At 46.2% G+C, this 26,045-nt stretch overlaps 1 pseudogene; it reads left to right on the forward strand.

Annotated features, from left to right (window-relative positions):
* LOC134565291 (hephaestin-like) overlaps positions 1-18,434 on the forward strand; it is a 45,503-nt pseudogene extending 27,069 nt beyond the window's left edge.
* The last annotated feature ends 7,611 nt before the right edge of the window (positions 18,435-26,045 follow it).

The raw sequence follows: 26,045 nt of genomic DNA on the forward strand, positions 1-26,045 counted from the left end.
GCAGTACTGTAAGTCCAGGAGAGTCAAATCAAAGCCTTGTTCTTTACCAAGTTACTGCTGGTACAGCTGGTGCCCAGGTCTCGCCTGGGAAAGGCCAGTACTGTTCTGGGATCTCAAGAGCTGCCCTCAAAACAGTTCCTGAGCTCTGCTTTTAATTTACAGACAAACTTGGCTGAACAACTGTACCTTAGAACAGTTACCTTATAGGTAACTCTTGTCCTGAGGCTTGTGTAGCAGGCTGCTTTCAGAGAGGCATGTGGAATAGTCCTTGCAGTCCCAGAAACACTGAAAAGACATCTTTGCTTACAGGTGTTCTGCTTGGGTGATACAATGCTTTGAAGTTTGAGTGAGCTTCATTTATTCTGTCAGAGAAGTTAGTTTTCAAGCAGAGCTGGCTGCAAAAAAAGCTTATGGAAATCCATGACAGTCTTACGCTTTTGATAGAGAGGTGAAACCTGAAGGGCAGCCAGAACTTCCTCTTGGAATTTCACTCAGGAGTAGTCTATTCTTGGCAGTAAATCTAGGGAAGACAGTAAATTGATATCCCTGGGGAGGTACCAGACAGAGGAGCAGAGCCTTGTTGTGAAAGACAGCAGATGACAAATCAAACCCTCACTGCTGTCCTGCAGCGTGGCTCAGGGAGCAGTGACAGATCTGGGGACTGCTGCCCTCAGAGCCTTCCTGGGGGAGCTCACATTCAGTGGGGGCACCATGTGACTCAGGAGTGCAGAAGAAATCAACATGCTACCCAGGGTGGAAATGTGGATCTGCTGAGCAAAGAGGATTGGGAATACATACAGCCCTCGAGGTGAAGGAGCTGTGATAATGATAAACATGGGCAGGTATTGGAAGGGTGTAAACAAAAGAGACAGACCTTTGTAAATGTAAGACACGGAAAAATCACCTGGGGTGGCAACTCTGGCTCCACAATCTCAAGCGAGCCTTTAATGAGTGCTTAATTGTGGAATGTGCATGGCCACTGCTGTACTCGTGAGCTGCAGCCTGGGAATTGCTCACCTTCTCAGCAGGCTGGCTGCCTGTGTGCTGCTGGGGACAGTTGACACCAGTGGGAGAGTCTGGACACCATCACAGTGTTCTTTTAGTGAGGAAACACCATGCATTTCTTGGAAGAATTAACACTCTAAAGGATTTAGGGTAATTAAAAAATCCCCAATCCAGGCCTGTGATAGGAGGCAGGAGGGATGTGGTGTGGTCATCAGCCTGCCTTGTGTCTGGGCTCTGGTCGTGGGTCTGGTTTGGACAGACACCTTAGGTGTAGGGAAGGAAGGGGGCACTGACTTCATGGCCTTAGCTGAGTTTTGTTAATTTTATTCATGGGAAATATGGAAAATAGTGGTGCCTTTTGTGAAATAAAAGAGGAATGTTCAACATGAGTAAAGGGTCAGAGTCCTGTCCCTCAATGAGCCATGTTTTAAAATAAAGGGGAATATAAGAGCCAAGCAAAACAGCTTTAACACTAAGGATAGTTAATTGTTGTATTTTAAAAGTTAACAGCCATCACTGTAATTATAGAAAGGGATCGACAAAGAATTTTATCTTCTCTTCAACATGTTTGACAAGAACCTCGCTGGTATTTAAATGCCAACATAAAGTACTACTTGAGGATGGAAGAAACATCTGTGAAAAAGGATGATGGCTTTGAAGAATCCAACAGGATGCATGGTATGGTTGGATGCTGCTCTATGACAACAGGGATGAACCTGCAAAGTACAGGCTGATGTTCACCTAAAGGCTGAGCTGGGGGCTGGAAGGGCTGTGTGGTGTTGGCCTGGAATCAAGCCAGGCTGGAGGCACCAGGTGAGACATGGACAAGCAGCACAGCTCTCTGGAGAAGTGTGTTCTCAGTGTATTCAGGGGTGAATTACAAACAAGTTACCCTTTTTCTGACTGGCAGGCCTGTCCTACAAAGTGTATGCTCAAAATCTCCTGGCTGACACCTGCCTGCAGAGAGTTAATTGCTTTCTCCTTTCCAGCCATCAATGGACTTATGTTTGGTAACTAGCCTGGGCTGGACATGTGTGAAGGAGACAAAGTGTCCTGGCACCTCCTGGGCTTGGGCAGCAAAGCGGATGTACACAGAGCTGTGTTTCAGGGAAACACCATGCAGATGAATGGGATGCAGAGAGATTCAGCCAATCTGTTCCCCCACACATTTGCCACTGCTTTCATGCAGCCTGATAACAGTGGTGAGTGCCTGCACAGCTGACTGGGCAGATGGAGAAGTCTCCCATTGTGGTATTTGCTCCTGTGGCAGATTCTCTAGTGTGGTATGAACTCTTACAGGGTGAGCTGTACTACAGGTGCTTATTGTGTAAGAAAACTTCCTGAAATGATTTATGTGTAGGACTTTGTTGTGCCATTCCTGCTTGATTTCTCCAATGACTCCTTTTAACCTTGGCCTGTGGCAACCAAGTTCCCTAAGCACCACAGAGATACACCAAGCACATACTGACACCAGTCGGGGAAGCAACTGATTTCCTTGTTCAACCTGCCTCCCTCAGGGACTTTTGAGATCTACTGCGAGACGAGCAATCACTACCAGTCTGGGATGAGGCAACAGTACAATCTTTCCAAGTGTGGAAGGACAGGCACTGCCTCTGCCCATCGCTACACGGGAGTGCGGACGTTCTACATCGTGGCAGAGGAGCTGGTGTGGGACTACGCACCTGACTGCACCTGGGAGAGGGAATGGCACAACCACTCTGCAGAGAGGTAGAGCCCACCTTCTGGGGAAACCTGTGGCAGTGTCCCAGCAGACCCTGGTGGAGCCTGTTGGGTGTCTTGACCACCCTGTGACCTGGTGCATATGCTGATGGTGCTGCTGACGGGAGCTCAGCCCTCCACATCACTATGCTCTCCTTTGCAGCCCAAGCTGGCTCTGGGAACCCCCTTCAGCTTATGAACCCCCTGGCACAAGTTAGTTGTTTGTTCCCCATGAGGTTTTGGTTATGTCAGTACTCATTCTGCATTTCTCAGCTATTCTGACGTGTTTCTGAACAATGAGAAGGGACTGCTCGGCTCCAGGTACAAGAAAGCAGTTTACAGGGAGTACACCAATGGCACTTTCCAAACTCCCAAGGCCAGGATAAGTGGTGATGAACACCTAGGGATACTGGGTAAGGATGTGTGCAGAGGGTTCACCTTCCTCTCACACACAGCAATGGGACTGGGGCTCTAAAGCTGCAGTGGCTCACAGCTGTAATCTGAAGGCTCACTGGATATTTAGGCATCTGCTGTGTAAGTAAGTGCAGAGAAATTGGGACTGTCTCCTACTCTCATCTGCCACCTTGGAGAGAGCAGTTAGAAGAGTCCTGTGCACAGCTTGTAGGAAAGCCTGGGCTTTTCCACTGGTCTTTGCACCAGTGTTCTGTCATGACTTGGGCCAAGCATGTTTCACAGCTGCATTTCTCTGACTATGGGACAGAAACAACCACTGACTTCAGAAGGGTCTGAGAAATAGAGGGGAAAATCTGTAGCTGTGAGAAATGCTTCTGGGGCAAAAGCAGGCAGCCTTGGGAAGTGGAGGAGCATTTTGCACTGACTAGTGGAGGTCTGTGGAGACAGAACTCTGTGTTATGAACCTAAGGCTGTAAGTGGTGTCAGGGCAGCCAGGCTGAGGCAGCATCTGCCACTCAAAATAGGCCGCAGCTCTGATTTGTAACACTGCCAGGCTCAGTTGAATAGTGTTGGAGTCTAGAACATCCCTCTGACCACCCTGGAGGGTTTGGAGACCAGACGGGGGGGTCTGGGATCTGTACAAGGGGATCAACCAGCCTCACACAGAGCCCAGGAGGACACTGCTTTTGATCCCTGGCCAAGGGAGTGAATGCCCACATTGTATGAAGAATCACAAGCTGGGAGAATTCAAAATAAGTAGTATTTAGTTTTTCATAGAATGTAAATGTAGAATCTAGGATTTTTAGTATATGGGGTTGAAGAGACAAGATGGAGGAATTGGGGAGAGGCCCCTGTGCTCCTTGTTCTTGCTCTCGTCTCCCATCTTTTGCTGAGTTGGATTTTAGAGACTGGTTTAGAGTAGAAACGACATGTTAGCATAGGTAGTAGGCATTGGTAAAATTTTGTAAATAAAAAGTACGTGTTGGACGGTGGTTGGGTCAGGGGTACCGTACATAAGGTGCGGGGCTCTCTGATCCGCCCAGTCTGCCGCATGTCCTGCTCTGCTGGGGATGCCTCACAGAGCTGAGAAAGAACTAAGATAATGTACCCTGCCAGGGAGGCCTGGCAGAGCTGAGAAAGAACTAAGATAATGAAGAATAAACAACCTTGGAAACATGCACTGGTGGACTCAGCTTGTCGTCTCTGGCTCCAGTGTGAAATACTTAGGGCAAAGAGAAGACGAAAAACCTTATTACCTCTGGGAACAGCAACCCCGAGGAAAATCTCAGGGAAAAACAACCCTGAGAGAATAGTACCACATTTTTTGAAACCAATAGCAAGGGGTGATCAACATGTGACATTTAGCATAACAGTATTCAGAAATCAAGCCTTAGCTGTGCTGGGCCTAGTTAAGATGTGTAACCACCTTCATTGTCCTCATTGTGAAAATCAGCCCAGTTTCCTAAGACTTGGATTGGGACTGACATCCAATTCTCTTTTTGGGAGGTAGAGAAGAGGAAGGAGAACACCATAAATATTATAAGGCAATATTTCTGGGGAGAAGATGTTGAGAGAGGGGTGAGTATATCCCAGGAGATGTGCTGATGGATTTTGCTGGTCTCAGAGTACACTCTTCCTGTCTCAAGGCCCTTTTCTGTGGGGGTAAGTGGGTGATATTCTCAACATCGTGTTCAAGAACAACACCTCGTGACCCTACTCTATCCATGTACATGGGGTGCTGGAGCAGCAGACTGGACATCCCCAAGTGGCAAACCCTGGTAGGTCCCTGTCTCTAGCTGCATTCCTGTGTGGGCTCACACAGCTGATTTTATCCCAGAGCCAGACTGATTTCCTTAAGCAGCCTTAGATGTCCTGGTTTTGTTACAGTAGAGTGCTCTAACTGGACAGTAACTGGTCTTTGAGGTCCAGCACAGTTTTAGTGATACCATTTGTGTGGGGATGGCAGCCCATCTGGGACATATGTAGAACATTCTTCTGTGTGCAGCCTTATCCCCTCCCACACTGAGTGTGGTCTCTCTGTGGGAAGGGGAAGGTGATGGCAGGTGACAGCTCAGTCAGTCCTAGGATGGGGGGAGCCTCTTCTTTGGGATGAATGAGCACAATAGTATGAAAATAGTATGAAATAGGAGAAATGCACAATTGCTTGCTAGGATCTGACTGAAATGGCCACTTTGTCTTATGATCCAGATGCCAATGTATTTAAGTTTTGGTCCCCTCCAGCTTGCCCAGACTGTCCAAGCCACAATCAGGCTGTCAGACAGATCCTTTGTGAGATGGGCTGCTAATATGAGAAAAGGGTGATTTTAATCAATTTGAATTAGCATCAGAAATTCACTTCAAAGAGAAGAAAGATTATCTTAAGCTCCATTTGAATGAGCTTCCATGGTCATTCCATGATCAGATCCAGTTTTGAAAGCAGCAGATAAACCTGCAATGTGCTGGTACCAGGCAGTGTTTACATCCTGTGAGCGCTGTCTTGCTCTGAGAGGGGAGCTTCCACCCTGCTTTGTGTTTGGGGAAGGCAGATGCAACATCTGGCAAATACAGAATTCAATTTGGGCTTTGGAGACAGCATCTTCTTTTTCCATTTGGTTTTGCTGCTGCTTAGTGAGTGGGTATGTCACCTGGTGTATGGTGCTGTTCTGTCCCTCAGGTGACATTGTGACATACTGATGGGAAGTTCCTGAGAGATCTGGTCCAGGGCCAAATGATTCAGCCTGTATTCCTTGGATCTACTACTCTGCAGTGGACCCAGTAAAGGTAAAATAAAAGTTATAACCAGAAAAGCCTAATTAGACCAATTTTTTACCCTGTTTAGAAAACAATGTGAGTTGGGTACAATTTAGAGATTGGCCCAGCCAAGAGGTGGAAGAATGACCTGGTAACATGTCCAGTCTTCTCCTTGAAGAGGAAATAATCTAAATTTGTCCTGATGTCTGTCCCTATTTTTTTCCTAACAAACCTTCATAAAAAAAAAAATCTACCATCTCTCCTTGCTACTAACCTTCCTCCAGTTATTTGTAGGCTATTAGAACATCTCGCAGTTGGTCATGGTTTCTACTGGTGAGAGCCATAGGGCTAATCTACAAAAGGCAGAAATTGTCCGAAATAAACCTCATGAATAAAGCAGGCAGATTTGACCATTGCTAGAAGTGTCATAGCACTGATTTCACAGGGCAACAACCTGGAGGATTCTGCAATAAACCATCACATTCAACCCAGAAATAATGGCTTTTTTATCTCAAGTTGCAGATGTTTTTACAGTCACTGAGTGAAAAATACTTTGATACCATCCATATTTATGACTTTTGGATTTGCATTTATGTACTGGTTTGAAAGCAAAACCAGTGAGACTCCAAGTCAGAAATACAATTTAATAGAGAGAGAAGAACAAACAACAAGAAAGGTAAAAATACAATAAAATAAGATAAATGCAATAGTACAAAGGACCACTGACAGTCAGAATGCAAACCTGACACCCTGTTGGTCAGGGTGTTGGAAGCACTCTGAAGTAAGTCCTCCCAAAGTGACAGTTGTGGCTCCGTTGGAGTAGAGATGATCCTCAAGAAAAGGGTCCAGTCTTCCTCTGGGAATCCAGTGGAAACAGGCTATGTTGGTGTTTGAGATTTCTGGTTTTATCCTGGTGGAAAGGCTTTGGCTCCTCCCACTGAGTGGAGCATTATCACCACGAGCCTATCCAGAAGGACACTCGGAGGCAGAGTTCTGAGTTGATCAGAGCAGCAGGGCAGAAGAACACTGCCCCTTGTTTATTTTCCTATTATATACTTCCAACAAGGTGACCATGGATTGGAGTGTTAACAGTCCCACCTCTCACCACATTGGTCAAGGGGACTGTCACACAGTCTTGTTTGTCCCAGCATGGAATGTGAAAACAATGGCTATGTTTATAGAACATAGCTGGTGTTTACATGAAAAGAGCATGAGAAGGTACAAACTTCTGCTTTATATGAAACGCTCAGCTAGCTAGGAGAATCTCATGGCAACATCTCACCCTTTTAACTATTACAAAAAGAAAACAAAAAAAGAAAAATGAACAATTGTACAACCGGAAAAAAGAAAGAAAAAAACCTGTACAGAGTTCACCGACCTTCATTTTGGTCATGGTGTGAGGATTGCTTGTTGGCCTGATTCTGCCTTTGCTGTGCAGGGTTTTACCCTGAATCCCCTTGCAGTAACCTGCTCAAAATACCTCGAGCATATTCTACAATGGTTTGACCAAACAACCCTCATTTTTCAAATTTCTATATGATGCAAAGGCAATATGATGCAAAGGCAGGAGCATTCCAAGAAAAAAAAAATCACTCAAATCAAAGTTCTGTCCCAAACCACAACCCCAAACCACATGCACATTCCCCACAAAGGTCACAATGGCTGCAGTACATAAAACTGAACCATCGCAAACAGTTCCTCTGAGTCCACGATTAACACAGCCTGCTGGCTCACACAGCATCGCACTGTTCCACCCAGTCCTGCAACAGGCAGTTCCACAGGATCCAAAACCACTATGGAGGCCATACAGGAAAGGAGAGGATGGCCAGTCCGTGTCCATGTCAATCAGATCTCGAAGAGGCTTCTCTGATGGGTGGCACCAGGGTGGCACAGAGTACACAAGGTTTCAGGATCAGACAGGATCAGTCCAGTGCACCTGAGGCAGCTCAGCAGACTTGCAGCGGCCGCCTTCATGGCATAGATCCCCGAACCTGTGGACAGAAAACTTAGGAAACACAAATTGAGCAATTGAATTTTTTTTAAAGAATGCGACATAGGAGGTGGATGTGGGAAAACTGCACAAGTGTGCACTTTGCAAAAGTCCAAAGAAAAAAATTTGACTGTTGCTACTGTGGCAACATCAGCACTTCCTGAACTTCAGATTCTGGCTGCAAACCAGCCAAAGAATTTTGCTCTTGCTCCAGAGCTTGGGAAACTGTTTCATTCCCCAGACATCTTCGGCGCTTTCTCCGCTTCCGACTTTTCCGGCTTGGCAAGGGCTCGCCATCATGAACCACTGCTTCACATATCTCTGCAGTATGGTCTGGCCCGCCACATTGTGCGCAGAAAAACAAGGGAGTCACTTTCTGTGCCTCTTTTCCCTGTTTTCCTCTGGCCTGAACATTCGCCTGTGTCTTATGTTCACTTTTCAGCCCCTTATCAGACGGCTGTGGGGCAGCAGCCGGGGCAGACACTAAAATCAGAAGTGTCCAGAACCGCACAGGCCTGGACCATATCCGGGACATTAGAAGTCCCAGGAATGGTTCCCAGGAGCCTCTGGCAAGCAGAATTAGCGTTGTTCCTTGCAAATTGTTCTAGCACTATTATTTTCAAAGTGTTATCCTCAACTTGCTTCTCTAAAGAATGCACGAGACACCCTAGAAATTGAACAAAGGCTTCACCTGTATTCTGGGCTATATCCAAGAAGTCCTGCTTTAGAGAGGAGGATAACATAGTTTTTATCAGTGCAGATATACCTATGCATCTGCACAGATTCAGGACAGTCCAAGGAAGGCCAAATTGCACATCAGGATAAGCATATATTCGCTTCTCCCGGTAAGCAAATCAGCTCTGACCTCAAACAAGGGATCTTCTTGAGACAATTGACTATTTTGGACAGCCACTTCTGCGGCCAGTTGTTCCCAATTGTCTTCAAAAGTAGAAACCTGAACAGGTCCAAATAACGCCAAGGCCAGGCGTCTAATTTCATATGGAAGGATCAGATTCTCAAATTCAGCACTGATCCATTGAATTACTTCAGAAAAACCTACATCACTTTTTGCCCCGTCCCTTCGGAAGGGAAACGGGACTGCCCAGGGCAGGGCATCGTGGCCGTGAGGCTGTGGAACCACGCCCACAGCTCTTGGGACCAGCTGGAGCACTGCTGCATATTCAGACAGCGGCTCCGTGAGCTCAGCAGCCATAATCAGCTGCAATGCAGGACCAGAACTTACATCCCAGGACAGGGCGAACGTGCACAGATAACAGCGCTCCAGCCTCATTTCCTCCCCCCCCACAGCCGGCTCGGGCCGGCTGGGGCAGTGAGGGGGTGCCAGAGACCCCGCCTCACTCAGCCTCCGCTCCAAGCAGGGGCGTGTACGTTGCGCTGGGCAGAGGGGCCTGGCAGATTGGCCACAGCATTCGGCCCCTGCTCGGTCGGCAGGGGACTGAGGGGGCCGCGGCGCGGCGGGGACCGGGCCAGCCGGCGGTGCGGTGAGCCCAGCTCTCCTCTGCGGCGCGGGCCGCTCGGGGAGGGGCCGTGCGGAGCGGGGGGGGTCGGCCACGGTGGGGGCCGGGCGGACCGCTGGCGGCGGCGGCGACCCCGCGCTCAGCAACCAGTGCGGCGCAGGGACAAGGCGGGCGGTGGTGCCGTGCGGCGGCAGCGGCCACTCCATGGCATGCGGCGGCGGCGACGGGGCGGCCACGGCGGGGGCCAGGCAGACCGGCGGCGTGGCAGCCAGCCCACCCTCCGCAGGCCGTGCGGGGAGGGGGCAGGGAAGGGCTGTCCCCGCTGGGCTCTTCCACCGAAGCCCGCGCAGAGCAGGGCAGGGCGGGGCCACCGCGGCGGGGGGGGGGGGGGGGGGCGGCGGTGGAACGGCGGCAGAACGGAGGCAATGGCCGCCAGCCCCTCCCGTTTGGCATGGGGGGGCATTCGCCGCGTGGGAGGGAGGGGGGCCGATAGCGCGGCGCCCAGCCCGTTCTCCGCGGGCTGCGCGGGGAACGGCCGGGCTGCGGAGGGGCGGGCCGGGGCGGAACGGGGCGGGATCGGGCGGACCGGCGGTGCGGCGACAGCGGCCGCCAGCCCCCCCCATTTGGTGCGGCGGGGGCCGACGTGGCGCGCCCTACCCCCATGGCCCACCGGCGCCCCCCGCGCACAGTGACCCAGCAAAAAGACCCAAAAAAGCCTCGCAGCCCTTCCAAAACTCTTGCTGGCGACGCCCAACCCCCGACGTGGGTGCTGGGATCTCCTGCATTGGTTCGATCCCTGTGTCAAAGCATTCATCGTCAAAAGCGACGGAGCTGACAGGAGAACCCACTCTGCTTTCTGTCATAAGCCCAGAATCTGTTTTGGAATCTTCCCCAGTCTCTTTTAGAAGCAAAAAGACTGTTGCCCAAGTCCCTAAGAGAATGCCTGCATTAGAATCTCCGTCAAGGACGGATGAAAAAAGGCTTTTCCCTAGGGTTTTCCATGGGGAGATTGAGAGTGCTTTCTGAGCACTATAAAAAATTCCATGTGTCCTTCCCCAAGTGTACAGTTCTCTTACTTGTTCAATGGTTGTGTTGGCTTCACGGGACATCAGAAATGATCAAATAAATTCCATTAGGAGTCTGTCTTCTGAGAACATCGTGGGTTTCTTATGCAGCCGTGGAAGACAGGGTTTTTCTTCTTTTTTCTTGTCTCACAAGATTGCAACTTGACCACGTGGGGGCACCAGATATCACCGCGAGCCTAGCCAGAAAGACACACTGGAGCCGGAGTTCTGGGTTGATCAGAGCAGCAGGGCAGAAGAACACTGCCCCTTGTTTATTACTTCCTATTATATACTTCTAGCAAGGTGCCCATGGATTGGAGAGTGAGCATTCCCACCTCTCACCACATTGGTCAAGGGGACTGTCACACAGTCTTGTTTGTCCCAGCATGGAATATGAAAACAATGGCTATGTTTATAGAACATAGCTGGTGTTTACATGAAAAGAGCGTGAGAAGGTACAAACTTCTACTTTATATGAAACGCTCAGCTAGCTAGGAGAATCTCATGGCAACAGAGCATCTCACAATGGAATGAAGTAATGTTATCAGTCATGTGAGAGGCCTTAAATTGCCCATTCACAGGTGATGTCCCTCGGAGGAGGATGGGTGGAGGAAGAGATAAGAAAACACTGCCTTATCTGGTGTTATCAGGTGTCCCATTAACAGAAAGCATCTGCCCTCGTTCCACCCCTAGATTTACAAGAGATAAAGAACAATACCTCCCAACCGACTTCAACAGATGAAAATAGAATACACATTTTTGGTTACATTTTCAACCCAAGACAATTTATAAGAGCAAATACAGTTCCTGTGCTTCAGGGACTGATGCTCTCCAACAAGAATACTTGTATGACAGCATTGGTTGTTTTAAGTGGAGTGATGCAGGAATAGAAAATGATTGCTGAAAGGCAAAGAACTGTGCATAGAAGAGGGTGAGAAGGTCCTTGCCTCAGAACTCTTTTTCCTTCTCATTAGGATATGTACAGTGGGCTGATTGGGCCCCTGAAGGTCTGCCAGAGAGGGGCCCTGCAGTCCAGTGGGACCAGGAAGGATGTAAAGAGGAAGTTTTCTCTGCTCTTCCTAGTTTTTGATGAAAATCAGTCCTGGTACTTGGAGGAGATGTGGAACATTTCAGTAAGGGAAACCACAAGGAGATCAACCTGCTGGATGAGAAATTTGTGGAAAGCAACAAAATGCACGATAATGTTGGTGTTGATTCTGCAACCTCTCTCAGTAGGGAACCTTACTTGTGGTGAATGTCCTCATCCTTTTCCATTATCAGTGGCACAAACAGAATTAAACTGTCTGTTCTCAATATTACAGCACACCTACAGTCCAAATCTTTGATCTTGCAGAGAAGGCTGATCATTGTGGCTGTCCCTGTAAGGAGGAATAGCAACATCCTGGCCAGAGGGTAATCTCTCATGTGTCTGAGTGACTCAAAAGGAAATAAAATCAAGCACGAATCCCAAACAGGGTTCCCGGCCACAGGGTCGCAGTGGCAGGGAGGGGTCCCAGGATCACAAATCCCAAACAGGGTTCCCGGCCATAGAGTCACAATGGCAGGAAGGGGTCCTGAGGTCCCGAACCCTCACAGAGTCTCCAGCAGCCCCGACCAGAGCTACAGTGGCAAGCGCCACAGGGGGGAAAGGGAAAGGGACTCCAGGGCCCTGATCCCGAGTGACAAAGACTACAATAGATGGTACCTTTAGAATCCCATTTTGGCTCCCTGGCAGGGCTCGTTCCTCAGGTTGCAGAAGGTAGAGGTTGGATTGATAGATCGGATTGATCGATCGATACCGTCACTTCCAACCCAGAGGCTTTTTATCCATATGTTACAAATGCATATTCATACCTTTATTAGTAGATGGAAGAAGATGAAAGGTTTGAAAGGTTTGAAAGGTTTTATCATTAGCTGCATTTCAAAAATCCACGTTAGGATTGTTGTTAGTTGTGAGCTGTTTTAGTGAAGTTTCCCTTTTTGTAAGTTATAAGTATATGATAGTTTAGAAAGGTGTCATTTCAATTTTCTAAGATGATTAGTGTTGATATATTAATTATTTGATGTGAATTTGTTAATTTTCCTCATTTGCAGTGGATTTCTAATGTGCTTTAGTATCCTTCTAACTATCTAGGGACACGTGTCATTTCAAGATTTTTCCTTTATTTTTTGTTTAAGTATTTCATAACTGCTATTGTTAAGATCTTTGTTTTAGAAATGTATTAAGGGACCTCACTCCAGTTTAGAGCCTGAGCCTTGGCCAAGCCCTGACTCTATCTGGATAGATGTTCTGCCAAAAGCTCAGATGGTTTCTGCTTCAAAAAACAAATTCAAGTCATTTTGACTTGGCAATTTGACCCTGTAAAATGACAGCTGAACCGATTTTTAGAGTGGAACCAAGCATCTTGCCTGGGAAAGGTGGTCTGAGTCCTCACTGAAAAAAGGTTCCAAAAGCTGTCTGCAGACTCTGAGATGAAAGCACGGTGTTTTAGTAATTAATAATTATCTTATTTCACATATGTAATTGTTAAAAGTCATCAATTATGCCTGTTCTTCATTGTTGTACCTGAATTTTCCTGTTTTCTGTCAGTTCTTAACAGAGTTATGCATTTGTTTAGAGTACCTGTGCACTTATGTAATATTTGCATCAATCATAAATATTGCCCAGTCTACCAGCTGGTGCAATTTCCTGTATTTACAGGAGCTAACTCATTAGAATGGAGAAGTACAAAATATCCCTCAGTCAGTGGATGTTCTTTAAGTGCAATTTTACACCGGAACACACAAGGAAAAGGGTTTTTTTTAGTTTAGAAATCCAGAAACAGGACAAATTGAAGTACACTTTCTCTATTAACTTGGGGCAAAGGGCTTGCTTGTGTTTCTGCAGATTTGAGCCCAGGGGAATTCTAGCATAGAATGTGAAGAAGACATCGAGCACAGAAACACGTTGACCACTCCATGAAAAGATGAGCAAGCACGCAGACGTAAACTGCGCAGAGATTCCAATTTGCACCTGCCATCGTGTGCTTCAGTCACAAAAGACTTTGGACTTTGGAGATTTTAATGTGAGAATCTGTAGTAATGTAGAATTTCTGTTAGTAGATGTGGGGAACAATTGTATGTTATCCTTTTTCCCTTTTGCTTTGCTTGCTTTTAGTAGCACAGATTTACCAGTTAGCCAAACCTAAAACTAATATAGATGATTAATAAAGCTATTGAGAAAGTCTACATGTGGAAACAAAGAGGGGGAGATGATGGAGTCCATGTTTCCATGGATCCTCCGCAGAGAGTGAAAAGTACAGAGATAGAATTAAAACCTTTAGAAAAATTAGAATATATAAAGCTTTAGCTGCATAAAGTAGAAATCTAACCCTCAGCCTTAAGTTTTACATGCCTTAAGTCCTAGTTGTTAGTATAGAAGGGGACAGCTTCAGGCCTAGTGATAGAGTATAGACATAACAAAAATAGGGTAGAGTGCTGTTTGTAATTTGTATGAACTTTATGTAGGGAAGACAGAGTTTTTCATATATGCTAAGATAGAAGTTTTCTACATAACAAGATAGAACTTTATGATAGAACTTTATGATAGAACTTTTCATTGGGCTGAAAATGCCATTTTTATGCATTTTGACTTCTAGAAGCAACCACTTCTGCTGGCTTACTGCAGGTTTTCAGCAAAGGTAGTTTTTGAGATTTATTTGAGGCCTGGAGTGCAAGTCACTTGTCCTGGCTGTGAGCAGAATGGATAAGTAGCTGAGTTGGGGGGACTGTCCTGTGGGGGACACTAACTGCTGATACACTGGATGCTGGATGAGCTTTGCAGCCTTTAATTTGCCACCTTCCTCTGAGGAGGTGCAGCACCCATTCAATTTCACTAACAGCCTTTTCCCTTCTGTGTTATTCCCTGCACAGCAATCAATGGCAGGCTCTATGCCACCTTTCCTGGGCTCACCATGTACCAGGGAGAGAGAGTGAACTGGTACCTGCTGGGAATGGGTCACGAGGTTGATATCCACACAGTCCATTTTCATGCTGAGACCTTCATATACAAGGTAAGAATATCTGCTGATGGTAAAGCAGATACTGACCACTGATATCAGCACTTTTACTTGACTCTGTATTTGAATGTTTTTTAATGACTGAAGAAGCTTCACCCAGCTAGGAAAAGGATGTAGTTTTACATATCCCCATCTGATTGCCTGAGCCTCTGTGTTGTGCTGAGATGTCCGGCTTAATCCTTGTTAGGGTTAAGCATTACCAAATTGTTTGTTTTCCAAGCTACAGCCCCTGCAGCTGCTTTTTGAAAGCTTTGGGGTTTTTTGAGCATTAAAAAGCTGAAGTGGTCCCCAGCAACACTGGCAGAATTCTGTTCCTGAGAAGATGCATTGAGCACTGCAGATAATGGCCTCCCTTTTCTGACAGAATGGCAAAAGCTACAGAGCAGATGTTATGGATCTGTTCCCTGGGACCTTTGAAATGGTGGAGATGCTGGTTGGCAACCCTGGGACATGGCTGCTTCACTGTCACGTGTCTGACCATATCCATGCTGCGATGGAGATCCTCTTCACTGTCCTGCCTAGAGGAGGTAGGGAGCTGTCACTAAAACATCCAGCAGCACTTCCTGCTACTGCTGTGAAATTCTGAGTGTTTGTATCTCAACTCTTACATAATACAAAAAGCCAGTTAATGGAGCAGATAACTAGTTGTTATTAAATGATGATGTTCCTTTTAAATATGGTAATACCTGGAGCTGGAGTTAAAAACAAATTGCTTTCTGGAGTTTACATTACTTATGTTGTTATTCTGAGTTTGAATTTTAGCTCGTGTCTGAATTGACATGTTCAGCTCTCAGCCAGTAATTGTTTTTACTGAGAACCAGAAGGTGCTCAGAGGTGAGTGACTCTCAGTACTGGGTTTGGCTGCAATGGAGCCCACACGATTATTTGGTTTTAGATGTATTACCAAAACAGTGAATGCCCCAGTGTTTCAGCTGTGAGTGACCAGTGCCTGCCCAGTGTCAGGGCCATCTCTGTTTCTCCCTCAGCACTTTCCTTTAGAAGGCTGGAAAGGGTTGTGCACTGGAACTGGGGCTGCCTCTGAAGCAGGTGACAAAAATTCTCATCTCACGTAGAGAGAGAAAACATGGACAGGACAAAGGACAGCCTGCTAGTCCTGGAAAACCATGTTGCCTCTGGATCTGATCCTTGCCTTGTTCTGGGCTTTGCCTGCTTAGCCCAACACCTTCTCACCCTCCTTTTGTTTCCTTTCAGAGTCAGAGCTGGAAGACTTGACTGCCACCCCAGGTATGGTGTGTACAGCACTGCCAAACCCTGTCTGTGGGAAGGGGAGAGGGCAGATCCCTGAGCAATACAGAGGTTTGGATCTGTGTAAGGGGAGGGAGGAACACACACAGCACCCACAGCCTCTACTCTGCCAGCCTGGCAGTGCCTCAGTGCGAGGCCTTGCTTCAGTAGATAACAGGGAGAGCACTAGTCTGTCCTCTGGTGATAGAAATAAAGAAGTTGGGCTGGTTAGGCTTGTTTGCCTGTGTTAGGTGGAAAAGGTTAGTGACTTCACACTCTGTTGTGCCTGCTATGTATGGATTCAGATTCAGAGTATGAGCTTAAGTACTGGCAGAGATTTGGAGGAGTCAATGGAGACTGTCAATGACCCTGTGGTTTAGGGAAGTTTCACAATCATCTCTACAAGCTGAAGGGATGGAGTCAGCATGCAAACAAGCACATCTGCCTTCTGCTCTGATGTTCTCCCGAGAAAAGAGCCTGGAGCATGTGCCTGGAGTTTTTTGGGCATTGTAAAGAACAGATGTGAGAAGACATTTGGTTGAGCAGCACAGGGAGAAGGGGAGTAGTAGATATGATCCCTTTGAAATTTTCTGTGGTAGAAGTCTGAGTAGAGTACACTGGTGGTTTATTTTCCTGATTTTTCATCTTTCTTTGTTGTAATTTAGATTTCGGGGGTGTCCCTGGGGAGGGTTCCCCGGGAGCCCCCCGGGTCCTAGGGTCATGGGTGTTAGCATGCAGGCAGGCAAGGAGACTCTAGACGGCTGGTGAGGTGCTGATGAGATGAGGATTTATTTGGAGTTCGACTCCAGGAAGGCAGCATGGTCACTGAAGGAGAGGGGGAAGGAGGGGGAGAGGGAAGGGGAGAGGGAAGGGGAGAGGAGCAGAGCCTCTGGAGGCCTCCAAGGCAAAACGAGCGAGCCCTCTGCTTGCACCCTTAACAGGGAGCTTCGAAGTGGGCACGGTAAGATTCTTCAGCCAATGGGGTTACATAGACACGATACTGCAGGGAGGTTACAGACTTGGGACAAACCACACACTTTCCAGGGGTGAGCCAGAGCATACCATTTCAATAAAATGCAATTCCACATTTCTTCACAACTCCATTTTTCAGCTGCTGCGAGGAAATTGAGCTGATTTGAGAGCCAGTTCAGGCCAGTTACAAATGCAGCTACCTACCTGCAACTCAGCAGGCTTTCTCCACTGGTATTTCAGTCATTTTCTCCCCAACATTTTCCTCACTCAAAATTGACAAACCAGAAGAGGAGTAGGAAATATGTGAGAGCAGTAGTGGCAATATTTAATAATTTGGTTTTATACCATGTGCAGATATCGGCTTGTGTGTGCTCACCAGGCAGAAACCTTGGCCAGCAGTTGTTGCCTGAGCAGACAGCCTCTTTTCTCAGGAGGTGGCTGCTGCCTCTGTGTGGAGGCACAAGCAAGCTCAGGATCTTGGTGACTCTCCATGGGCATGGCTGAGTGAGTGCACTCAGTGGTGTGTAGGAAAGCAGTCATGGGCACAGGGAGCATGGACTGGGGGAACTTGCAGCAGCCCCAGCCTGGACACATGTTCTCATCTCTGGGCTGGGGACAGCAGTGGCTGACTGAGCTGGACACCTATGAGACACTGTCAAGTTCTGGGTTGGAGCAGGTTAGGGAAGGAACTATCCATCTCAAATCTCTGTGTGGGCTCAGGGATGAAGGGCTGACAGATGGATGGCACTGGGGCCTCCTTTGAATCATTGAATCATTAAGGTTAGAAAAGACACCTAAGATCATTAAGTCCAACCATTAACTCAGCACTGTCGTGTCTAGCACTGAAACATGTCTCTAAGCTCCATATCTACACATCTTTTGAACATTTCCAGAGATGGTGATTCCACTACTTTACATCAGTTTTTTCTTAATGCTCCTTTGTTGCATTTCTTGCAACCTTTCAGTTCTGGTATTGCTGGCTCTTGTTGAAAATACCTTTCTGTTTGTCTCTCAGGGTTGCTGCTTGAGGATGAGGATGAGTTCCAGAAGCTGATGTTTTTTGGATGTAAGGTGACCCAAGAGCAGATAGAGGCCACAGTCATCTCTCTGGCTGTTGTAGGAGTCCTGCTGCTCCTGGCTGCTGGTGTCCTCCTGGGAGCAGTCATCCATCTCAAGAGGCAAAGGGGGTTATGACGCAATTGGAGATCCATCATGGATGATGGATTCAAACTCATGTCTCAAAAGAATTCTGGTCTCTGAAAGCCATGTACAAACATTTTGAGCTGTGTGCTTGGAGCAAGGACTGGATCCTTGTCCACAGCAAAGATTTTGGGGCATCATTTCAATTGTACACTGTACTTCTAGAAGTTGAGGAGGGAAAGCTGGAGCCCTGACCTCTTCATATATTCTCCTCAGCCCTCTGTAAAGAAAATCCTGGAGAGATCCAAGGACCCTTTGAACTGACTGAAGACAAGTAATGGTTAAAAAAGGTCCTTCTGGAATACTCTCCTTCCCCAAAAAAGAGAGGGGACATTTTCTTCTCTCCAGAACAGCTCCTTGGTCTTTCCTAGCAGAATAGCTTAGGCCAGATTTCAGTCTTGCTCCATTGCCAGAACCGAGTTGGGAATTGTCTCCCAAGAAACTGTGAACTATTAATGTAATTAATTTGAAGGTGAGGAAGATAATATTTTCAGGTTTGTGAATCAATGAAGAATACAGAAAAAAGATTGTTAATTTAGAGTTGGATTGCTGTTTTTGATGAGTAAGTGGGCAGACAGTAATTCAGGGCACTGCATACCACTGTAACAACCCCATCAAGGACCATGACAAGCTGTGCCTCACTGTCAGCCTTGCTGTGACACATCCTTTTGCTCTTTGCTGAGGGCCAAACTGGGAGTGGGTGGTGGGACCAGAGTTCTGTAGCTCACCTGTGAGCTGTGGTAACCATCTTCCAGCATCAGCTATGACCACACATATCACCATAACATCCTGTGTGTGCCCACACATCCCACAGTCTCATCGTCCTGTAGGTCAAGTACAAAGCCCTTCCCTATTGTAAGAGTTGGTCCGAAGATCCCTCATCTGTCTCACAATTGTCAGAGGCTGAGACCCCAGGAACCTTAAACCACAACACAGGAGTTCTGGCCTGACTGAGGTGGGGCCCAGGTTTCTCCCTGCAGGTGCACTTGTTGGTGGAGGGTTAAAAAATATAATTTCTGGACTGAGTAATGTGTAGGGGGAGGAAAGTAGAGAACGTACAACTGGAACTTGACGCAGCTAGCTTGGAACAAGCGTCAGCTTCTGTAAACAGCTCCATGCTATTGTTTTAACCAAATCAAGTGTGGATCAGGGTAGAAGCGTAGGTATGATTTAAGATAGTAACTAAGGAATAGGATAATCAGTATCTAGGGGTGGGGGTTAGTTAACATGTGTATAATTTAAACTATAAAAATCACGAATCGACTCTGTATCCTTTGGACATCAGATTTGGGTGTATTATCACCCCGGTGTCCCGCGCGCTGGAATAAAGAACCGCATATGATCGCCTTCGTGTGGTTATATGTTTTCCTACGCTAACATTTTTGGCGACCCAGATGGGACCTTGTGGGCGCAGCCAGGACCCCGCGACCCGATCACGCTCCAGCCGGCACCGGGTGATTTCTCGGGGAGCCCATCGGAGCCGCGACCCTCGCCGCTCACAACGACCCCTGGTGAGAGGTAAGGTTCTTTATTCTCTGGTCTGGGGGCCTGCCATTAAGACGCAGCGAAAGCTACGCTTGGTTGGGCAAAAGGAATTCCTGGTGGTATTGCCTAGGCAGCCGTCCGTCAGACATCGCGAAAGCGTTGCAGGTTCGGCATCTGTGGTTTTTATGTATCTGTAATATGGAGAAACTAAAAGGGTTAAAAGAGGTTTTGGGCAGCAATAATGCCTCTATACCAAGTTCTTCTCCGTTGGGTTGTTTGTTGGCACATTGGAAAGAGGGGAACTTCGGTCAGGAATTACGAAAAGATAAGTTGATTGAATATTGTAATGTTCACTGGCCAAAATACGCTTTGCCTGAAAATCAGAGGTGGCCGAAAAACGGGTCTTTTGATGTGAAAGTTATTATGCAACTTAGATCGCTTTGTACACAAGATGGAAGGGTAGAACAATTACCATATATTGACTTATTTCTGTGCTTGCTTGAGAAACCGGTTTTGTGGCTTGACAAAATGAAAGCAATGAAGCTTGAGAATAATAAGTGTCTGGCTTGCGTCCAAAATAAGCATTGTATGGAACATGCAGTTTTAAGTGAAATTTTAGGGGAAAAAAGAGATGAACTGGAATCGGAATTATTGGTATCTCCCATGGCTCCCGGAACCACCACGGCCCCCTCAACACCAAGTTCTACCCCGCTCACCCTGACCCCACCTGATTCTCTTACACCCCCCTCGCTCGCGCCAGCACAATATGTTTCACCCCCACCTTTGTCTGCTGAAGGTAATTATCCTCCTCTGCCTGTGCCAGCCGCTCCTCCGCTTGCCCCTCCTCCGCCTGCCCAGGTGCCTGTCCCTCCTCCGCCTGCTCAGAGAACCCCCCCTTCTCCACATACACCTGCCCAAAGCTATCCTGCTCCCCCGCCCACACCCGCTGAAAGATTTATCCCCCCTCTAACACCAGCTCAAGGGTACCCTCCGCTCCCACCTACACCTCCTTCACCAGCTTCTGTCCCGTCTGCCCCCCTGTATCCCCCCCTCCCAGATTCACCTGTCCAGGATGTGATTGTGAGGCAGAAGCAAAGGGGGAATGTGAAGAAGACAGATAGAATGGAAAGTAGAGACAGTGAAGCAAATGAACTAGACGCCCCAGTAGCTCACCGAACACGAGGAAAACTGGCCCTGGAGTAACCTCAGGCAAGAAAGAGTATATTAAAATCAGGCAAACAAAAGAGAACGATTATTGCACCACTAAGGCAAGGGGTGGGAACTAATGGACCTGTCTTTGTAAAGGTACCCTTTTCACCTGCTGATTTAGTTATATAGAAACAATCAGCCGGAACATATAGAGAAAACCCAGATAAAGTAGCTTGTGTAGTTAAGATGATAATAAAAACTCAGAACCCTGATTGGGAAGATATTCATGTCATATTAGACACTCTGATGGATGAGACAGAGAGAGATATGGTTCTTCGAGCAGCAAGAGAAAGAGCTAGAGAAGACATACGAAATGGTTTAGTGACAAGGACACTGGATTATAATTTTCCCACTGCAGACCCAGAGTGGGATGCTAATGACCCCTCTGGAGTGGATATGTTAAGGCTAAAGAGATATCAGGAGTAGATTTCAGTTGGTGTTCAACAGGCAGTACCTAAGAGTAGGAACTAGTCTAAGTTGTATGAAATTCGACAGGAAAAGAAAGAATCTCCCACAGCCTTTCTAGAAAGACTTAAGGAAGCAGCTAGAAGATATACTGATCTTCAAGTAGACAGTGAGCAAGGAAGAACTCAGCTTGCCTTTATTTTTCTGGGTCAGGCACAAGAAGATATTAGGAAAAAGCTACAGAAACTGGAAAGTGAAGAGTTAAGAAACTTAGATAAACTCCTAGAGGTTGCCTAGAAAGTTTATAATAACAGGGACAGAGAAATTGTCAAGAAACAGGGGCAAAGCCTTTTGGCAGTCTTACAGAGACAGGGGCGAGGACGTGGTAGAGGTGGTCGTAGCATTAATAGAGGTGGCTTTGGCAGAGGTTCTAGTCATGGTAGATTAAGTCTGAATCAGTGTGCATATTGTCGGATAGAGGGACACTGGAAAAGGGAGTGTCCAAACCGGTTTAGCCAGAATGGTCAGCCTCAGTTAGACAGTATGTTTAATCAAAGTAGTGAGCATCAGCTAGATGGTGTAGCCAGGGTCATGGTTTTACATGAGAGAGAGCCAGGATCAAGGGAGCCCATGGTGACTTTGCATTTAGAAGGAAAAGACGTAGATTTTCTCATTGACACGGGGGCCACACATTCTGTACTAAATTATCTTGAGGGGCAAATCGGGAACAAGTCAGCAGCAGTCATTGGAGCCACAGGGAAGGAGGAGGTACGGCCATTCTTGCAACCCCTAGAATTGAGCTTTGAAGATAAGATCTTGACCCATGAATTCTTATACATGCCAGACTGCCCAACTCCGCTCTTAGAGCACAATCTACTGGCAGCACTGGAGGCAGTAATTACTTTTGAGAATGGTGAACTCGTAATGAAAATTCCGGAGTCTAAGACAAGAAAGATTTTGATGATAAAAAAAAAAAACAATTTCTAATATTCCTAAAGAAGTAGAAGATGCAGTAATTCCCTCTGTCTGAGAAACAGATGTACCTGGAAAATCTAAATTGGCACAACCGGTACATGTAGAGTTAAAAGAAAGAGCAAAGGCTGTACAAATTAAACAATACCCTATAAAACCAGAAGCACGACAGAGAATAGCAAAGACCATTGATAAATTTTTAAAATATCGAATTCTAGAAGAATGTAAATCGGAATACAACACCCCAATTTTCCCAGTGAAGAAACCCAATGGTGAGTATAGACTTGTACAAGATTTAAGAGGTATAAATGAAATAACAAAAGACATTCATCCAGTGGTTGCCAATCCCTATACATTGTTAGCATCCGTAAAAGAGATATATAAATAGTTTACTGTAATTGACTTAAAAGATGCTTTCTTCTATATACCCCTTGACCAAGAAAGTAAGAAACTATTTGCCTTTGAGTAGGAACATCCAGAAAGTAGAAAAAAAACTCAGCTCACCTGGACTCGATTACCGATGGAGTACAAAGGGTCCCCCACTCTATTTAGAAGTCAACTGGCAAAAGAACTGGAAATCTGGACCAGAGAAGGGCAAGTACCAAGAGACCAATATTTATTACTCCAGTATGTAGATGACATTTTGATTGCAACAGAGGAAGAAATGACCTGCATAAAGGTAACCATTGAGATCTTAAATTCATTAGGAATGGGAGAGTATAAGGTATCCAGAGAAAAAGCACAAATTGCCCAACAGACTGTGATTTACCTGAGATGTGAAATCTCACAAGGGCAGAAAAAACTAGGTACCAATCGTATTCAAGCTATCTGTGCTATTCCAGAGCCCCAGAATCTACACGAGCTGCAGATCTTCCTCGGAATGACAGGGTGGTGTCGCCTGTAGATCATAGACTATGGACTGATTGCAAAACCTTTGTACGAGGCTCAGAAGACGCAGCCGTTCACCTGGAGCAAACCACAGAAAGAGGCCTTCCAGAAGTTAAAGGAAGCACTGACAACTGCTCCTGCTTTGGGGTTACCTGATCTGTCTAAAGACTTTCAGCTGTACGTGCATGAAAGGCAGCGACTGGCACTGGGAGTCCTGACCCAACGACTGGGAAGCTGGAAAAAGCCGGTGGGTTACTTTTCCAAACAACTCGACAACGTAAGTGCCGGATGGCCTTCATGTCTGCGGGCAGTGGCAGCTACCGTGCTGCTAATACAAGCCAGGAAGCTCACAATGAGAAGACACATAGATGTCTATGTGCCACACATGGTAACTACAGTCCTGGAACAAAAGGGGGGCCATTAGCTCTCTCCAAGCCGGATGATGAAGTTTCAGGTAACCCTGACTGAGCAGGATGATGTTGCACTAAAAACAACTAACCTCTTGAATCCAGCTCTATTTCTAGGTGTTACAGCTGAGGAAGGTCCATTAGAGCATGACTGTCTAGAAGTCATCGAGCACACTTATTCAGCAAGAACAGATCTGAAAGATGTCCCCCTGGAGCAACCAGAGTAGGAACTCTTTACAGATAGAAGCAGCTTCATGAAGAACAGAGCCAGATTTGCAGGATATGCGGTAACTACAATTGATGTAGTAATAGAGGCAAAATCACTACCACCTAACACGTCTGCACAAAGGGCAGAACTAATCGCATTAACCAGAGCACTCGAGCTGAGTGAAGGGAAGACAGTGAATATTTAGACTAACTCCAAATATGCCTTCGGAGTAGTGCATGTACACGGAGCTTTATAGAAAGAAAGAAGACTGCTGTCCTCCCAAGGGACAAATATTAAACATCAAGATGCAGTCCTACAATTGATAGATGCAGTACAAAAACCTGAACAAGTAGCAATCATGCACTGCAAGGCACATCAATCAGGCAACTCCAAAATTTGTGAAGGAAATCGAAAAACAGATTGAACAGCCCGTCAGGTAGCGCGAGAGGTGCAGAAAACAATAGCGTTGATACCATCAAGACTTAATATCTCTCAATTTAATTTGCCTCCGAAGCCAAACTATACAATCGAAGATGACAGACTAGCACAACTGCTGAAGGCACAGAAGAACGCAGAAGGGTAGTATGTAACCGCACAAGGGCAAATAGTGGTACCTCCTTTGGTAATGAGAGAAATTTTACAGGTAAAACATAATGAGTGTCACTGGGGTACAGAAGCGTTATTAAAGTGGTTAAGACAATACCTAATCTCAGTACAGATGCAAACAATAGCCAAGTCAGTAATGTCTAAATGTGAAATCTGTCTGAAAAACAATCCCGTAGCTAGACGACAGGCACAGTTAGGCAGAATTCGGATAGGAATAGAACCAGGAGACTATTGGCAAGTAGATTTTGCAGAACTGCCAAAAACTCGAGGATACAAATACCTGTTAGTAAGAGTTGACACGTTTTCTGGATGGCCAGAAGCCCTTCCCTGTCGCACAAACCAAGCAAAGGAAACAGTTAAGTGGTTATTACAGGAAATCATTCCCAGGTTTGGGGTGCCCCTAGAAATATCATCAGACAGAGGCCCACACTTCATAGCCATGGTGGTACAAGAGGTAAGCAAGTTATTGGGATTATCTTAAGACCTCCACACACCATGGAGACCCCAGTCAAGTGGGCAAGTAGAAAGAATAAACCAGACACTGAAGAGGCAGATCAGTAAAATATGCCAGGAAGCCAAACTGCAGTGGCCACAGGCTTTGCCGATCGCATTGCTGAGAGTTCGGATAAAGCCTAGGAGTGAGATGTCAGTTAGTCCTTATGAAATATTATATAAGAAACCATATGAATCTCCTAACCCCAATCCAAATGTTCATGTCACAAGGAAACAAAATGTGTATAATTATGTTCTGTCCCTCGGGAAAACTCTAGCTCGGCTTCGAAGTGTTCTCGTGTGGAACAGACCACTAGCCCTAGAGAATCCAGTCCACAATATCGAACCAGGAGATGAGGTATACATCAAAACCTAGAACGAAGAACCACTAAAAGAGAAGTGGACTAGTCCCCATCAGGTACTGCTAACCACCTTTACAGCAGTCAAAGTAGCTGGAGTAGAACCCTAGATACACTACACGCGTGTGAAGAAGGTCCCTCGTAGAGTCCAGTCGTAGGCTGTAGAAACTTTTAGACCAACAAAGCTGAAGCTAAAACGTCTGTAACTGTTCAAATGGTATTAGTAACTGTGCTCATGCTCCTCCTGTGGGTAATGTTAATTTCATGGATACTAATGTCACCTGTAGAGATTGCTGTTACTTTGAGATATGAGATACAGAAGGGTCAACTAACAACTCTTCATTCTAGAATGAAGAGAGAGATACAGGCAAAAACACAAGTAATAGAAATTTCTAATGAAATTCGGGCTGAGAATGTAATGATTGGATTAGTCAGAGACTTTGCCAAAATGCATAATACCAGCAGAATAACGGCCTGTCTGCCAATACCAAAAGCAGCAGGAGACCCAGTAAGCTGGAGAATAATAACGTCAAAATTACCTGAAATAAGAAGGAACAAAACAATTAACTGTAAGCAAGTACCAGAGTCAAGAGTAGTAGTCAGAGAATACTAGAAGATAACAGAAGATTCTTATATGCAACCCATGAGAAAGTCAGAGTGCATTCTTAGTAATGGCAAATTAGGACAAATCATAGAGTAGTAGGTTAAAGACCAAGACCTTGCAAAATAGCAATGTTAGTTTCTACACTATCAAAAGATCAGGGACAACGCTACAGAAAGTGTTGTAGTGTAGAAATGTGAAGAAAAAGATTGAAAAAGACTAGAACCTTGGGACAGTGCATGGTCTGTGAGCATCCTCCAGAAATTCCAATATATAGAAAGCACACCCTGGTGCATTAAATAGAAAGGCTCTGAAAATGAGACAGATCCCACAGTGACGAATACTGATACTAGCAGTCAGAAAGAGGCAAATAAGGTAAGTTGGTGAGTATGTAAAAAAATTTATGATTGCACCTCTGACAATCTAAAAATGAAACAGTGGTCACCATTGGCAATAGCCTTACGAATTAGTTGTGCCTGCAAGAAAATTAAACACAAACAAGGCAAAATAGATTCTA

This window comes from Prinia subflava (assembly GCF_021018805.1).
Source record: "Prinia subflava isolate CZ2003 ecotype Zambia chromosome W unlocalized genomic scaffold, Cam_Psub_1.2 scaffold_55_NEW, whole genome shotgun sequence".
NCBI lineage: Eukaryota > Metazoa > Chordata > Aves > Passeriformes > Cisticolidae > Prinia > Prinia subflava.